This window comes from Sebastes umbrosus, chromosome 10, assembly GCF_015220745.1.
Source record: "Sebastes umbrosus isolate fSebUmb1 chromosome 10, fSebUmb1.pri, whole genome shotgun sequence".
Taxonomy (NCBI): Eukaryota; Metazoa; Chordata; class Actinopteri; order Perciformes; family Sebastidae; genus Sebastes; species Sebastes umbrosus.
This window is the reverse complement of record NC_051278.1, coordinates 30,186,219-30,201,953: the sequence shown is the minus strand read 5'-3', so window position 1 is coordinate 30,201,953 and position 15,735 is coordinate 30,186,219. Positions and strand designations below refer to the sequence as shown.

Here is a 15,735-nt window from a genome sequence, read left to right as displayed (position 1 = left end):
GTTTTGTGATTAGCAGTGTGTCTTATCTCCATCTTCATGCTGCTTCCTCCTGCATTTTCTGCACGCAGGGGAGTGTGTCCACTACATGATATTTGGCCTCTGTGTGTGTGTGTGTGTGTGTGTGTGTGTGTGTGCGTGTGTGTGTTTGTGTGTGTGTGTGTGTGTGTGTGTGTGTGTGTGTGTCTGTGTGTGTGTGTCTGTGTGTGTGTTGGGGCTTCCCCTTCCTGTGCTGAAAAAGAAGCAGATGCTCGTCCCAGCAGGGAAACGTGTTTACACTCAAATACAGACACACAAAAGAAACTGCTCGACTATACCCATGGAGCCCGGGCTCGGAGTGTGTGTGTGTGTGTGTGTGTGTGTTTAAAATGCAGGAATAGTATAAATAAGAATATTACTTGAAGTGTATAGTGTAAATTAGAGTATAGTAGTACTCTATGTCTGACACACTGAGGATATTTAACATGAAATCATCTTTCTTAAAACATAGAGTCTTCCTCAATTAATATTGAGCCGCATCATCCAATAAAGCGCTCCAACGTTCCCCTCAGTGTTACTCTCAGACCACCATTTACATCTTCTATTTCTGGGAAAATCACTTGTATTTTTTAAAAACTACAATTCCCTAGAGCTACACCATGCAGCTTGGTAGTAATCAGTTGAAGTTCTTCAGGTTTGCAAAAAAAAATAGGGTCGTAAAAATATATATCTACTAAATATATCAAATATGTCGCACAGCCAAATTAGTAATTACACTGCATCAAGATGATCTGTGTTATGAAAAAGTAGAGATGTTGGTTTATTTCAGATATTTTAGCTAGTATTCTAGAAATGGGCTCTTAGTTTAGTAAGTTCTTCCGGTTTGCAAAGAGGACTGCAGATAGGATAAGAGGATATTATCTAGTGCAGCCGAACTAGTAATGAAACACCTTTTTTTTTTTCTCGGATTCAAATGAGAAATAATTAAAACTGATAACCTGATCATTTTCTGGCGAGACCTGAAATAATCTTCGTAATAACTAACAAACTAAAGATCGTATACATTCACTGAACGAAGATTATGGAAATACAATGCACATTTATCGCTTAAAAATGTTATCAAAACTCATTTTCATCCCAAAACTATCTTGGGATTGTCCGCCATTTTTGTTTTGTTTTGAGGGAAAGACGCTTGGCTATAAAATAACGTCGGCATCTCACAGTTTTAAAGCCGCTATTTTGTGCTGTGGACCAACGTAGCAACGTAGCCAACGTAGCTATTAAACATTTTGATGTGATACTGGGTTGGTGGTTCCCTTTTTATTCAAATGAGTACACATTCTTTCATTTTTAAAATACTCAAACATTATTGACCATGTTTTTCATCAATATCCATCGATCTATTGATTACCTACGATTATGAGAAATACTATTTATTATATATGAATATTCTGTGGAACATTTCTCATGATTGGCTGTCATATTATGTTAATGTAATACTGTCTTACTACATTATAGACTACATTATATTTTTATGATGTTGATTTATTTATAGAGTGCTCCAGGGATGACGTATTTTTGGAGTCCAACCAGGAAGTTGGCATCGTCCTGGGTTCCCTCGACAAAAAAGCCAATGGGATTGTTCCATTCCAGTTCACATAACGAGGCTGTAATGGCGGGCGAGTCGGCGTGATGACGTTTAGTAGTCTCATTTAGCCACTTGTTAGCAACCGCCTTTTTAAAGACACATAAAGGCTTCAAAATTCACGAGTGGGATATTTACTGACATTTTATATAGTAGAACAAAACGTTAAAATCTCTTCAGCTTGTGTTAACCACAGACCTTATTTCATGCATTTAACCAGGAAACACGTTCAAAAAACCCATTGACTTCCAGACGAGTGAACCGGATGTGCTAAAATGCTAACTCACTTCTGGGTTTTAGGACTCATTCCTGTATCAGTCTATACCGACAACACTAAGTATCATTACTTTATATATTAGTCTAGTGTAAGCTGTTAACATATATGGTATACTAGACTTGCTGACTCGCTGCTATTTACCACAAACATTGCCACTTTACCTCAGAACTTTAATAGTCTTCAATTGCTCATGTATAGTTTCTGTTTTTACTTATATTCTTATTTTAGTTGTATATACCTGTTATTGTCATTATTGATGTAGTTTTACTTCCCTATTTATCTGAACTTATTTCTGTCTTTGTATTGCTGCATCACCTGAATTGCCCCTCTGGGGATCAGTAAAGGTTTATCTTGTCAGTCAAAGTGGCAGTAGAGGAAGTGGTGGCACTGTCAAGTTCAGTAGTAGTTTAGCTTGCGTTCAGCACTGGAATGGAGCAGTGAACAATAGTGTCGCACGGTATACCGATACTAGAAAGGTATCGTGACACCATGCCGTTAAAAACGGTACGATACCCCGTTTTATTAGTACCGCTACTTAAAGAATGACAGTGTTTTAATACGAGCTTTGAGTTGCTTCGATGTGCGGCCGCGGGGCCATGTGTGTGTGTGTGTGTGTGTGTGTGTGTGTGTGTGTGTGTGTGTGTGTGCAGCGCTCTGCTTTCGAGGACGCCGTTAGGATTGGGATCCAGCGGGAGCAGGAAGTTATAACTTTACTGCTGGTGGAGCAAGCGTACAAAAAATAAACTGTAGTGATAAGCAGAAGGATGGAGTCAACAAGTGAAGTTGAAAACAAGATTAAAGCAGGTCATAAATCTCTCACTGGCTGCTCAGTCTCTATCAGCAGAACTCCCTTAAAAAAAACAAGGAAATAACAGCGCAGCTCTAATTACCGGTCAAATGTACCGATAACATTAGATCCACCATCTTTTCTGAATCTGCTCAAGCATCGCCTGTAATTCGGCAAACACATAATCCACCAAAGGGCACGTGTTAAAGTTTTATTTTACCGTGTGTCTCTGTAACATGAAATAGACGGAGAGAAGTTATAAGAAAAATATAAATAAGAATACAGATGAAATGTAAATATGTGTGCATTATCAAAAATAAATGCAAATATAAAATGAACTATCAAAAAAAAACATAAACTCAAGTATAGGCGACGTCAGATTACTGCATACTATTTAGTTTTTTTTTAATTAATACATTTTTAAATTTTAGCATTTTTATTTATTTAAAAAATAATTTTAAGTTCCGTGTCCTGTCATCTATTATTCCATTACTTTTCCTGATGTTTAAGATTTTTGCTGTGGTATCGTTTCAGTATCAGTATCAAGATATTTAGGCAGGGTATCAGTCACGATACCAAAATTCTGACTTTGACACGATTCACACGGATTCTTCATTGTTGGAGGCGATGAAGAAACCACGCTGCCCTCTATTTATATTTCCGGTACTGTTAGTTTTGTAGTTAAAGTGATTTTGAGACACAACTCAGTTTGTAACAGACTACAGCATGGCACGCTGTGAAGAGAGAGATGGAGGTAAAGACAGGAGAGGAGAGAAAAGACAAAAAGCAGAGATGAAGCTAGAAAAAGTGAAATGATTTGACTGAAAAAATGTAGATTTGACTGACTATTCGGACAGTATAAATGTGTTACGTGAAGGTTGTTTTATGACAGAGTAAAACCAAATCAAGGCTCGAGGGCTTATCAACGGGGACGGCACTAATATTTATCATCATTTTGAGCTTTTATGATAAAACCACCAAATCATTACTCGGCAGATTAACCGATGCTGAAAATACATTTCAGCTGCAGCTGGCAGAAGTCATTTCAGGTGACTGTTAGCATTGAGCTAAATAAAGTGGTCTCACCTGCTAATGCTGAGCTAAACACACACCCACCCACCCACCCACAGACACACACACACACACACACACACACACACACACACACACAGCGAAGCAAAACTCAATGTCAACGGCTTCAATTACCTGCTCTGGCTTTATGGATACTGCTGAATCCACAACACACAGCAGAGTGTGTGTGTGTGTGTGTGTGTGTGTGTGTGAGTGCGTGTGTGTGTGTGTGTCTCATTAGAGAGGAGACAGTGATGCATTGATGGAGTGTCTCTCTGTGGGTCAATAACACACACACACACACACGCACACACACACACACACACACACACACACATAATTACAGTGGAAGATGACCTTAACCTGAGCCTGAGGAAACAGAAACACACACATAGTCCAGACAGGGGTGTAGCCTTGTTTGTCTCCACTGGGACAAAAACCCCCGAAAAGAAATCAATGTCTCCGCCCACTTTAGATGAGCGCCTCTCTCTCTCTCACAAACACACACACTCACGCACACACACAAAGACAGAGGAATGTAGAGCCTGGACATCATGTGAGGGGCATCATTCCTCGTATCATCGTGTGAATGTGTCACTCTCATAAATCACACAAACACAGAACAATTGTCAATGCATCATGGGAAGTCAAGGTTGTGATATGACAAGAATTCATAACAGAGTTCATAGAGAGTTACTCACGCACGCACGCACGCACGCACGCACGCACGCACGCACGCACGCACGCACGCACGCACGCACGCACGCACGCACGCACGCACGCACGCACGCACGCACGCACGCACGCACGCACGCACACACACACACACACACACACACACACACACACACACACACACACACACAAGCGAGGTTTGTGAGGGCGGATCAGAAAATGTCTGCTTGTTACTGCTGGCAGCTCATAATTATTATATTTAAATTGGACCATTTTAATTCACACACACACAAAAAAAAATCCCCTAAAATGAAAAAGTAATCCGTGTCTTTCTTCAGAGTTTTAAAAAGTAGGAGGAAAGATGGGAGAAAAGAAAGGAAAGGAAAGAACAGAAAGAGAGGAAATTAAGGGAAAAGGGATGAGAGGAAATGAAAAGAAAGAAAGGAAAGGAAGAACGAACGAGAAAAGAAAAAGAATAGCGAGAAAGGGAAGGAAAGAATCAGAGAATAAAAGAAAGAGAAGATAAAGAGAAGAGGAAAGGAAATGGAAGAACACATGAGGAAGGGAAATAGGATGAGAGGAAAGGGAAGGAAAAGACAATAGAGGAAATGAAAAGACAACAAAAGAAAGGACGAGAGATGAAGGGAAAGCAAGAAGAATGGTGGGAAGGGAAGCGTGGAAAGGAAGTAAGAACATGATCCAGCTGTAGAGAAGCTTTTCTGTGTCTCCAAATGAAAAGAGGAAAAACAAGCTTTAGAAAAGAGACTGAAGTGGAGAAACGGTCACTTCAACTGTTTTCAACCCACAAACAGAAAACGATATATTTCTGTCCTGAACTGAGCCTTCGGGCCTTCAGACCTTCAGGCAGTGCTCTTCCTCCTCCTCCTCCTCCTCCTCCTCCTCCTCCTCCTACTCCTCACCAGCTGTGTTCAAACCAAGCCGGCTCCACCAATCAACTGCTTTCATTTATAGATTAGGTCAAGGTCAGGGGTCAAGGTCACTGGAGACACAGCCTGACCATCAAATAAACAGGAGGCGGGGCCCCCACGTCCACGTCGAAACAAACACATCCTCTAAAAATGTGTGTGTGTGTGTGTGTGTGTGTGTGTGTGTGTGTGTGTGCGTGCGTGTGTGTGTGCGTGTGTGTGTGTGTGTGTTGGTGGGGGATTTTGGGGGGAAATGTCTGAACAGTTAGTTATGCTTTTAATGTTCGCTCCCTCAGCCAATAATGACTAATACTCAGTTCTGTGTAGGTGTTAACATGCACAGGCAAGTGCACACACACACACACACACACAGACACACACACGCCTACTATAAACCCCAGAGGTGGAGATTATACACAAGAGGAGGAGGAGGAAGAGGAGGAGGAGGAAGAGGAGGAGGAGGAGGAAGTGGGTGAGAAGCTTGTCATATAAAAGCAGTAAAGTATTTTTGGTAAGAGTCATAAATAAACGCATTATTCATTTACATGAACACACGTGTAGTTTAAAACCACATAGAAGAGGTGAAGGACAGCTCTTTGGGATATCTGTGGACAAAATGTCCCACCTGTGCACTCCAGCAGGACAGTCATTGAGAACGGTGAACAGAATTTTTGTCTCTTCCGGAAATGTAAAAAAATAAACTGGGTGACCCGACCCCCTGATGATGAGTCACACAGATCTGGGAAGAGCTCACATTTTCTTTTAATATCTGGTGAATTGTTTTACTTAATAATGTAATTAATGCTGTTAAAACACGTGTGAAATATTAAAAAGCCTGCTAATGGTAATTGTTACTAAGGAGAGTATCAACAGGAAATGCTTTTATTTTGAAGTGTGAGGAAGTAACCTGTTGTCGCTTGCTTTAGTGATGATACGTTTATGAAACGACTAGTGCAGAAATCCGTTTTCTTTAAATTTCACAGAGGAAATGAAAACACTGCCGAGTTGCCCTTGAGCAAGGCCCTTAACCGCCAAACTGGGCAGCTTCTGAATGTGTCAAGGAGTGCAAGAAGACTCTGGTGGTTCTCTGGTGGTGGTGGTGCTTTTTTGGCTGGACCGTGGAGCGATCGCCTCGCTTCCCAGCATTGGAGGCTTGATGGGCAGCCACTAGACACAATGCTAGGGGCAAAGAGGAAAATGGTTGTCAAACACCACTTTGTTTCATGTACGTATCACAACAACGGCTTGTATATCCGCCGTCCTCGGTCTTCCGGTTTCCCTTTTTGAATGACAAATTTCAGACTACCGCCGCCTGTTGGCGTGGAGAGTTATTTCGTAGAACGTACGTGCTGGTTGGCCGTCGGCTGTCGTCTTTGCGGTGTGTTCGAGTGCAACTTTTTGAGGCGACGCAGCTGGTGGCCTTTGTCGCCGCTAGTTCTTTGATGGCGGCTTGGTGTGTCGCCAGCTTAACAAAAAAGTGTCAGAGTGAGAGAGGACGAGGAGGAGGAGGAGGAGAGCCAAGACTGTAGACTGTGTGCGTTAGACAGGACGAACATATCAAACATCTGTTTCCACTAACAGACAGAGGGTCACACACACACACACCCACACACACAGCTCTGTTCAGTCTCCCATGTCTGTGGTGTGTTTCCAAATCCAACCCAGTTCTGGGCCATTCACGGTGGATCGCATGACATTAGCCAAACTCACACACACACACACACACACACACACACACACACACACACACACACACACACACACACACACACACACACACACACACACTCACGCACACACCAGCGATCACATAACCTTATCAAAATACACACTTCCAGTTTTGCAATTCCAGGATTCCAGCATTCCTCATCTCCCACAGGAGGAGCAGGGAGGCCGCCGAATATTACCCTTACTCCGTGTGTGTGTGTTTATGTATGTGACTTCATATCAGTCGAACGCTGGAGTATTTGCTTCATTGTTAACTCAACGATTAATCCTCATTGGCCTGGCCGTCCCTCTTTAACTGTTTCAGTGGATCGAGGAGGTCATGATGTGTCTTCGAATGAAGAAACTGAGATTCACCTTAAATGGATAATTAAAAAAACATTATGTAGCAGATATGTAGAGTAGCTGTTTTGTTATATTTTTGTTCATTTTTGCTACAGCTAACAGGCTGAGGTAAGCCGACATTAAATAATTAATATCGCAATTTAAATATTTTTCTCGGTAGAATAGTTCTGCTTAAAAATATATAACCTGCATCAGGAGTTTCCTTTGATGGTTTCCTTCAAAAAGAGTCTATAGTGTCTAATCCTGTTTTGTATAATATCTGTGGAGAGCGGTGTCAGTGTGGATCTGCTACGGTAGAAAGCTTCCGAGAGGATTTAGACATCCATTTCCAGCAGGAACAAAATAGTCCTAGCCAACAACAGAGGTCTGGAGTGAAGGCTGACCTGCAGAATCATGTGTAAAAAAAAAAAGATGCTAAATGAGTTTGAATGGTCAGGAATAAACTAAATCCAGAAAATAAAAACCTAGAAGTAACATGTTTCTCAACATCCGGCAGCACAGACAGCAGGAGAGCGACAGATCCTTTCAACCAATCACAGGACACAATGCTGAGTCTGCCCGAAGGCTCAGCCAATCACACTGACCCCTGTCATTGTCTGAAATATGAGAGCAGATTCTAAGTGAATGGATGTGAATGAGACACGCACACGCACACACACACACACCCACACAGTGCTGCAGTGTATTCCCATCGGAGGAGAAAGTGAGCCAGAATTAGGAACAGAGGACTATTGAGAGCTGCTCAACACACTGACTGACTGATTATCAGCCTGTTAAACTGACTAAAGCCAGATGTCCTGTTGACTCAGTGTCATTTTCAGCCTCAACAGTTTTTAGAGTTTATTTGGGTCGAGTCCAAGTCCGGTCTCAAAGTCTTCAGAGTCAAACGGCAAGTTCATTAATTCAATTAAAGTGTTCCGGGTCTCTGAATGCTGATCATTTAAAGGGACTGTAACTTTTTACACGTATTTAAACGTTTTGCCGTGATGTGTGAACAGGTTGTAACCTAACCTAAAAAAAATTACACCATCTGCGGCTGTCTGGGCTTCCTCTATCAGTTTGTAGACTGCTTTTAATGTGAAAAATATGGGCCATATTTTTTCGGCAAAATCCAACGGATGTGACGTCATGAACGCTTGTGAGTATCTTAGCCGTTGTCAACGTCCGGTTAGAAACGGAGACCGCTAACGGCAACAAAGGACTCCAACACAAACTACACGGAAGCATAAAAAAGTATCTAGTAAAAAATATCTAGTGGAGCCCGTCTGGCAAAACAGGAATGTGACCAACGTCGGGGGAAAAGTGTTGTGGGAGTGTGTGTGTACACGTGGGAAGTGAGTGGTGAAGCAAGAGAGAGAGAGCAATGGCGAGTGTTGAAGCAGGAAAAGTTAACACTAGAATCAACATTGATTCATGGAGGGACCTTCATTTAGTAAGCTAACCTTACTCCCAAGCATGTGAAATATAGAGTGATATTACGCTTTTAGCTGCTAATGTTGCTAACATTAATCAACATGATACCTGTCAATCACATTCAGTCTCGTGTGTGTCGGTATAGTGCGAGTGCAAGCAACAGGACGCTGACTGTTGATGACTTGTTGACGGCCACAGGTGTCACTGTTAACAAGCAATCTCTGATTCTTACAGAGTCCCTTTAAATTACACGGTATTTGAACATGTTCATTTCAGAGCTGATCCAATTATGCAGTTCACATTGTGACCAGGTCTTAGTGGTTCAGGCATAGTCGGGAGAAATATGTGAAATTTGCACCCAAAAATCTGATGGGATTTTGTAGGGAACTCGTTCCGAGATGCATTAAACTTTTAACTTGCAGTTCTTCTTTCTGTTAACAGTAACTCATGACAAACGAGAGAAAAGAATCATGCAGTTCCCGTTCTTAGTGATGATGTTATTCCACCTTCAACATGTCTTGAGTTAATGTCACTGAGCAGAACACCGACAGGACGGAGCTTGTTTGTGAGTTCACATTTCAGAAATCAGCCTCCTCTCACAGACACATTCATCTCGTGTTTGCTCATCTGATTCCGAGCTGGAATTAGGGATACAAATGTTTGTTTTTCAAAATGGGTGAGCCAGAGAGGGAAACTAAAATAGACTTCACTTCTGGTCCTTATTTCATTGAAGTTCAATGTCGAAAAACCTCAGAAACTCTCAGGTAGTAGCACACACATACTGCTGACATTTCAGCATTGGCCTGAGAATATTGACAGACTGAAAAGTCATCTTGCTAAGCAAGGTTTGCAGTTGCATCACATGGAACTTGTCACCATTAAAAGTATGCTGAATTAGCTATTAGCAGATCCTGTAAGTAGTCTACCCATGGATGTACAAACAACTATCACTGGATTACATTGATACTGAAGAAAACTTAAAATCATGATGATTCTCAGGCTAATAGTGAATTGTTACAAACAAGCTAAAACAGAAGCAGTCCGTATGTAGTCTAACTGTTTAGCTTAGTTTACCACGTATCTTAACATTTTTGTAAACTAACTTATCTGCCGACTCCCTCAACCAGCGGTACCTGCAGCAGTGAATCACATCAGCAGAGGGAGGAGGACAGAGGACAGGAGGTAGGACCGATACTGACTGATGTCTTTCTCAACTTCACTCAGAAATATTATTTATTTTATTGACATTCTAAATTATAGTTTCCAGCAAGATTTTATTGAGTTTATATAGTGATTTGTTGTTGTAAACATTACTGTTGCTGCTCTAAAAACATGTAGTTATATTTAAATTATAAATATATTCTTATCCTGTTCTGAATTTATTATTTTTTTTAAATATATTAAAAAGCAATTATTAAGTAATGAATAAAAAAACGATAAAAGTATCGATAAAGAACCGAACCGATAAGGAGTATCGAAAAGAGTAGTACTATCAATAAAATCCTAACGATAGGACTGCACGATTATGGCCAAAATGATTATTTTTTTATCAATATTGAGATCACGATTATTTTTGCATGATTATTTATTGATTTAGGGAGAAAATATATTTATTGCACTTTCACATTTAAATAAACAGAGTGCAGCTTTCACTTCCATGTTATGCTAGCATCCTGCTAACGTACAAATCTTTGACTCAAAAGAAGACTTAAAATAACGTTCTTCTTCACTTGAATTCAGAGCATTTCCATTTTCCCCGTCTGCTCTTTGTTAAATATTACCGTTCGACTCTGGACTGCGCGCTAATGATGTGCGGGTCGACCCACAACCCCCTGGTCCCTCCCTTGTGTGGATTTGGGTGGGTGGGTAAAGTGACAAAGCAGCGTTCCAAGTAAGTTAGTAATAACTTACAGAAACATTGCATGAAATAGTTCACCTTCTCTTTCCCTCTGTCTCTCTCTCTCTCAAACATACACACACCAGCTGTGGTGGCGGCCGGCACGTCATTTTAACACGCTCCGTGCCTCGCACCACGTAATGCGCCGTCAAGAGGTCGTTCCATTAATTGTGCAGCCCTATCTAGCTATACCCATCACCTATATGTCTGCGTGTTCACTGCGTGTGAATTACTGTCTTCCTTCTCATAACGTCAAATAAACTGAACTGAACTAAACCAGGATTCCCACAACAGGACTTTGGATCAGGATAAACCCGTCACAAAGTCCTTTTTGGGGAGTTTTACTGACCTAACATGGGCAGGATATTCTGTCAAATTGTTGCAATTTGTGGTCTCTCACACACACACACACACACACACACACACACACACACACACACACACACACACACAAACACCACCACCTCACGAAGCGTACATTACATGTTTATGTCCTTGAGGAAAAGATACAAAACGTAGCTATATTCACACAGTAATACGTCCTTAAAGGAAACACAGACAAGCCCATCTCCCGTTCACATTCCTGCTGTCATCACAAAACAAGATAAGAGATGAGATCACTTTCTCTGACATGATGAACGCACCTGTTTTCTTAACCTATCACACAATTGTCACACCTGCTCAGGCCAAACCTTTTAGATCCACCTCACTCATTTTCAACTTTGTGATTTATAAGTTCGAAAAATACAAAAAACAACACACGATTCAAGAGCTCCGGACAGTTTCAGTTCATTTACGTTGTGTGTGTTGGAGTATGTGTGATTGTTAGAGGCCTGCTGCTCCCTTCACACTTGAATAAAGGCTCCATGCCTTCCTCCTTCTTTCCCATCATGCTGCTTTTTCTAAACTCATCAACAAACAAACAGGCTTTTCAGCATCGCTGTCAGCGCCGCTCCACAAAGCTCTCCACTGTCGGCCACCAGGAAACAAGATGGTGTCGATATAAATCAACTTTTCTTCATTACAGCGACCGTGTGAACTTCACCACAGTGACCGCTCACTGGTGGATGACTGAAATTCCTCATCGCTGAGAAAAGAAACTCTGAGGGCGTGTGGGTGTCACTGTACTGCTAATGAAACGGCATCAGACTGCCACACACACCCATCAATATCTAATAACTTTCCTCCAGTACCTCCGTTAATATTCATGTATAAAGCTTAGCGACATTTCGGTTATTATAGTAAATAAGTAGGGCTGTTAAAGTTAACGCGATAATAACACGTTAACACAATTTTTTAGGTTTTCTTGTTCCATGTGACGCCAGTATCTTCATTCTAGTTCTAAAACTGAGCCAGCTGCAACCTAAAAAACGCAATTTGCGTTAATGCGTTAAAGAAAACAGCGGCGTTAAAATGAATTTGCCTTAACACGTTATTATCGCGTTAACTTTGACAGCCATAATTTGTAGTTCCAGAGGGACAAGGATGGATGGGTAAATGGCAGTGGACTACCTCCGTGTCTGAGAAGTGAAGCCAATGCTGAAGTGCCTTAAACTTGCATTCTTTCTAACAGCCAGCAGGGGGCGACTCCTCTGGTTGCTAAAAGAAATCTGATTACATAGAAGTCTATGAGAAAATGAGTCTACTTCTCTCTTGATTTATTACCTCAGTAAACATTGTAAACATGAGTTTATGGTCTCAATCGCTAGTTTCAAGTCTTCTTCAATACAGCATGATGTTCATTTAGTAAATTATGGCCCCATTTAGAGTCAAATAGACCATAAAGCAGGGGCTGTTTAGGGCGTGGCTACCTTGTGATTGACAGGTCGCTACCACGGCGTTGTCCGGTCTGGGAGTTGTCCGTGTTTTTGTCTTACAACTTTAACCCTTTCACAGTGTGTTTTCAGCTCATGAAAAGTAGTTATAACCTTTTTGGTCGGCTTAAACCCAGATGGCGACGGCCTAAATGCTGAACCCGGGGCTTGAAAAACGGCAGTCCACAAACCAATGAGTGATGTCACGGTGACTACGTCCACTTCTTATATACGGTCTATGCTAAATGGTGAGGTGATAGATAGATGGATAGCTACAAAGATAAATAAATAGAGATGGATGAATGAAAGCTGGATATATAAATTAATTGATGGATAGATGAATCGATACATTAAATAGATGGAGGACTAAATGATAGATGGCTAGATGGAGACACAGATGGACAGAGGTATACATAGCGTGTATATGCGAGTGTATAAATCTCACAGAATCAGTAGATTAAAGACATTAAAGGATATTTGATGGAAGGTTTGAATTATAGATGAAAAACCAGAATTTAGTTTCTATCTAAAAATATCCGTCTGCATTAACAAACTACACTGATGTAAAAAAACACATCAGAACAGCAGAAAAATTAAGAACCGTTCATGTCCTGTCCATCAATAGCAGCCTCCAGTCCTTTGTTTTGAAATTTGGGGGTGGGCGGGGCTGCACTTTGGTTTACATTTGAATTATGGATTGTGACAGAAAAGACTGTAAAACACTGATGAATCATAATTGATTGATGGTTAAAACACACTAATTCTCCTGTGAGATCAAGTCACTCACACACACACACACACACACTGCTAACATGGCTCACATACACACTGCTAGCACGGCTCACACACAGCCGCGCTTCCAAAACAATAACATCATCCCTCTCTGCTCCTCTGCTCCCATCATCCCCCTCTTTTCCTGTGTTGTCCTGAGTCAGCCAATCAGCGGACATCTTGGAGGTTTGGGAGCCCCCGAGCTCTGCATGTGTGTGAGGTGTGTGTGTGTGTGTGTGTGTGTGTGAGGTGGGGGTGACGATTAACAGAGGGGAGAGGGGGTTTCTCTAAAATGGTCTGGAAAGCGCAAAAAATGTCCAAAACACATCGTCATCCCTCGTCCTTCTTGTCTCTCTCTTGTCTGTCTAAAAGGTGTTTATCCACTCCTTCGTCCTCCCTCTCTCTTCTCCTCTTTCTTCTCCTCCTCCACCTCATCAATGTTTCATGAGCTTTCTGCACAGCGTCTGTCATTGCCCCGATCATCCCCCTCTCCCTCCTTTCTCCCCCTGCCCTCCCATCCTCCATCCTCTTAGTGAAATTAAAAAGGGAAGCTTCAGCCGTCTCGTCTCTGATAAAAAAGTCACACAAAGGCGAGATGAGAGACGCTTCACTCCTCCTCATCCTCCCTCCTTCATCACCTCATACAGGAGGAGTACGAGACTCTCCACTCAGCAGCTTCTGACATAATCTGATGATGCACGCGCGTTTCAGCTCTGATGTAGGTTTTTAAACGTAGCGAGCACTTACAGGACCATACCAGCTTCTAAAAAACATTGTTAATTAATTTTAATATATAGAAAATACATACGCAAGCAACACACACATTATAGACAAAGAAGCAACATTACCTTGTGTATAGACATGTGTTCACATGATGTGCCTTTATGGGGTTGGATATTGTTATCCAGGACTATAGGCTGGTGTATGTTCACCTCTCTAACATTATCATATTTGTCATTTGAGATTTAGTTTTAAATGTGTGTAAATTAATATCTGTGTACTTCTGTTTATTAACTTGTTTGCCTCAAACGGTCCCTTAAGGGACGAATACAGCATTTTGAATTGAATAACATGAACATAAACAGGGACCTCATCCATCCTTTAACCCATTAAAAATGTATTAGGCACAACTTAACATGCTAATATGTTATGTCAGGAATGGGATCTCCCATGTTTTATCATCTTATTTATAAATCATGAATAGGTAGCATCATTTTTGAAGACTATTTTCAAATGCATGCATTTTGCATATATATATGCAAAATGCATGCATTTGAAAATGCATATATATATATATATATATATATATATATATATATATATATATATATATATATATATATATATTCCCCTCATATATATATATTCCCCTCAGTTATCTATTTACGAATTTTTCTATCTTATTCGTCTGTTCTGTTTGTATCACCGGGTGTATAAAATATAAAGGTGAAAAAATAAAAAATAAATGCAGATATATATTGGACATTTTTTGGATGTATAATTTATGAATAGTTTGCAATAAAAGTATTTAAAAAATAATAATAAATAAAGATAAAGCAGACTTGAGACAGTGATAAAAGTATGCTTGTATTAAGTGGTGAAGGACTGTGATATAAATTTCCTCATCTGTTGTCTCCAAGGCCAAGAATTAACTTTATCTGTTCATAGAAGAAAAAAAGTTTATAAAAGCCTCAGAATATTAGGTATTATTAGATAATATTAATTACAGTTCAGTCCTGGTTTCAGGAAATAAACAAGCCTCGTATATTCTCATGTTTCTAGCCGACATTCTTGGATTTACCTCAATGAAAATTCCTAAAAAGGTTGACAACATGGAAACTATTGAGAGACATTCACCTGAGGTGGAGTGAGCAGTATCAGTTACAGAGAGAGAGAGAGAGAGAGAGAGAGAGAGAGAGAGAGAGAGAGAGAGGGACAAAGACTGGTGTTATTGTTGAGTGTCTGGGCCGAAGGTGACATGAGTAAGTGTTGGAGGAAGGAGCTGTGTGTTTCCAGAGTGTGTGCGTGTGACAGTCTGAGGAAGAACAGGGAAACCACTCTGGGTGTGTGTGTGTGTGTGTGTGTGTGTGTGTGTGTGTGTGTGTGTGTGTGTTATCATGTCGTCTTGTTCCACATGCAGATTTGTAGCATGAAAGGACTCTTTGATGGGAACGCTCCACTGAGCATGCTCACAGCAGCAGAGAGGGGGCGGGGCATATCTGAGCCCAGAGAGGGAAACATCATAAAGTAAAAAATCTAAAAATAGACTAAAAACATGAGATAGTGTGGGTGTGTGTGTGTTCAGGTTATCAGCTGCACAGGATGAACAAGTTATTTTTATTTTTTAAAAAAAGAAAAAAGGAGAAGTTCACTGAAACCACAAACTACTGAGATCATATCGGTTTATAACTTA

General features: G+C 40.8%; 1 protein-coding gene across 4 annotated transcripts in view; it reads right to left on the bottom strand.

The window, feature by feature from the left end:
• Positions 1–15,735, bottom strand: part of LOC119495861 (spectrin beta chain, non-erythrocytic 1-like) — a 152,700-nt gene that overhangs the window by 68,072 nt on the left and 68,893 nt on the right. The gene's annotated exons all lie outside the window — the stretch shown is intronic.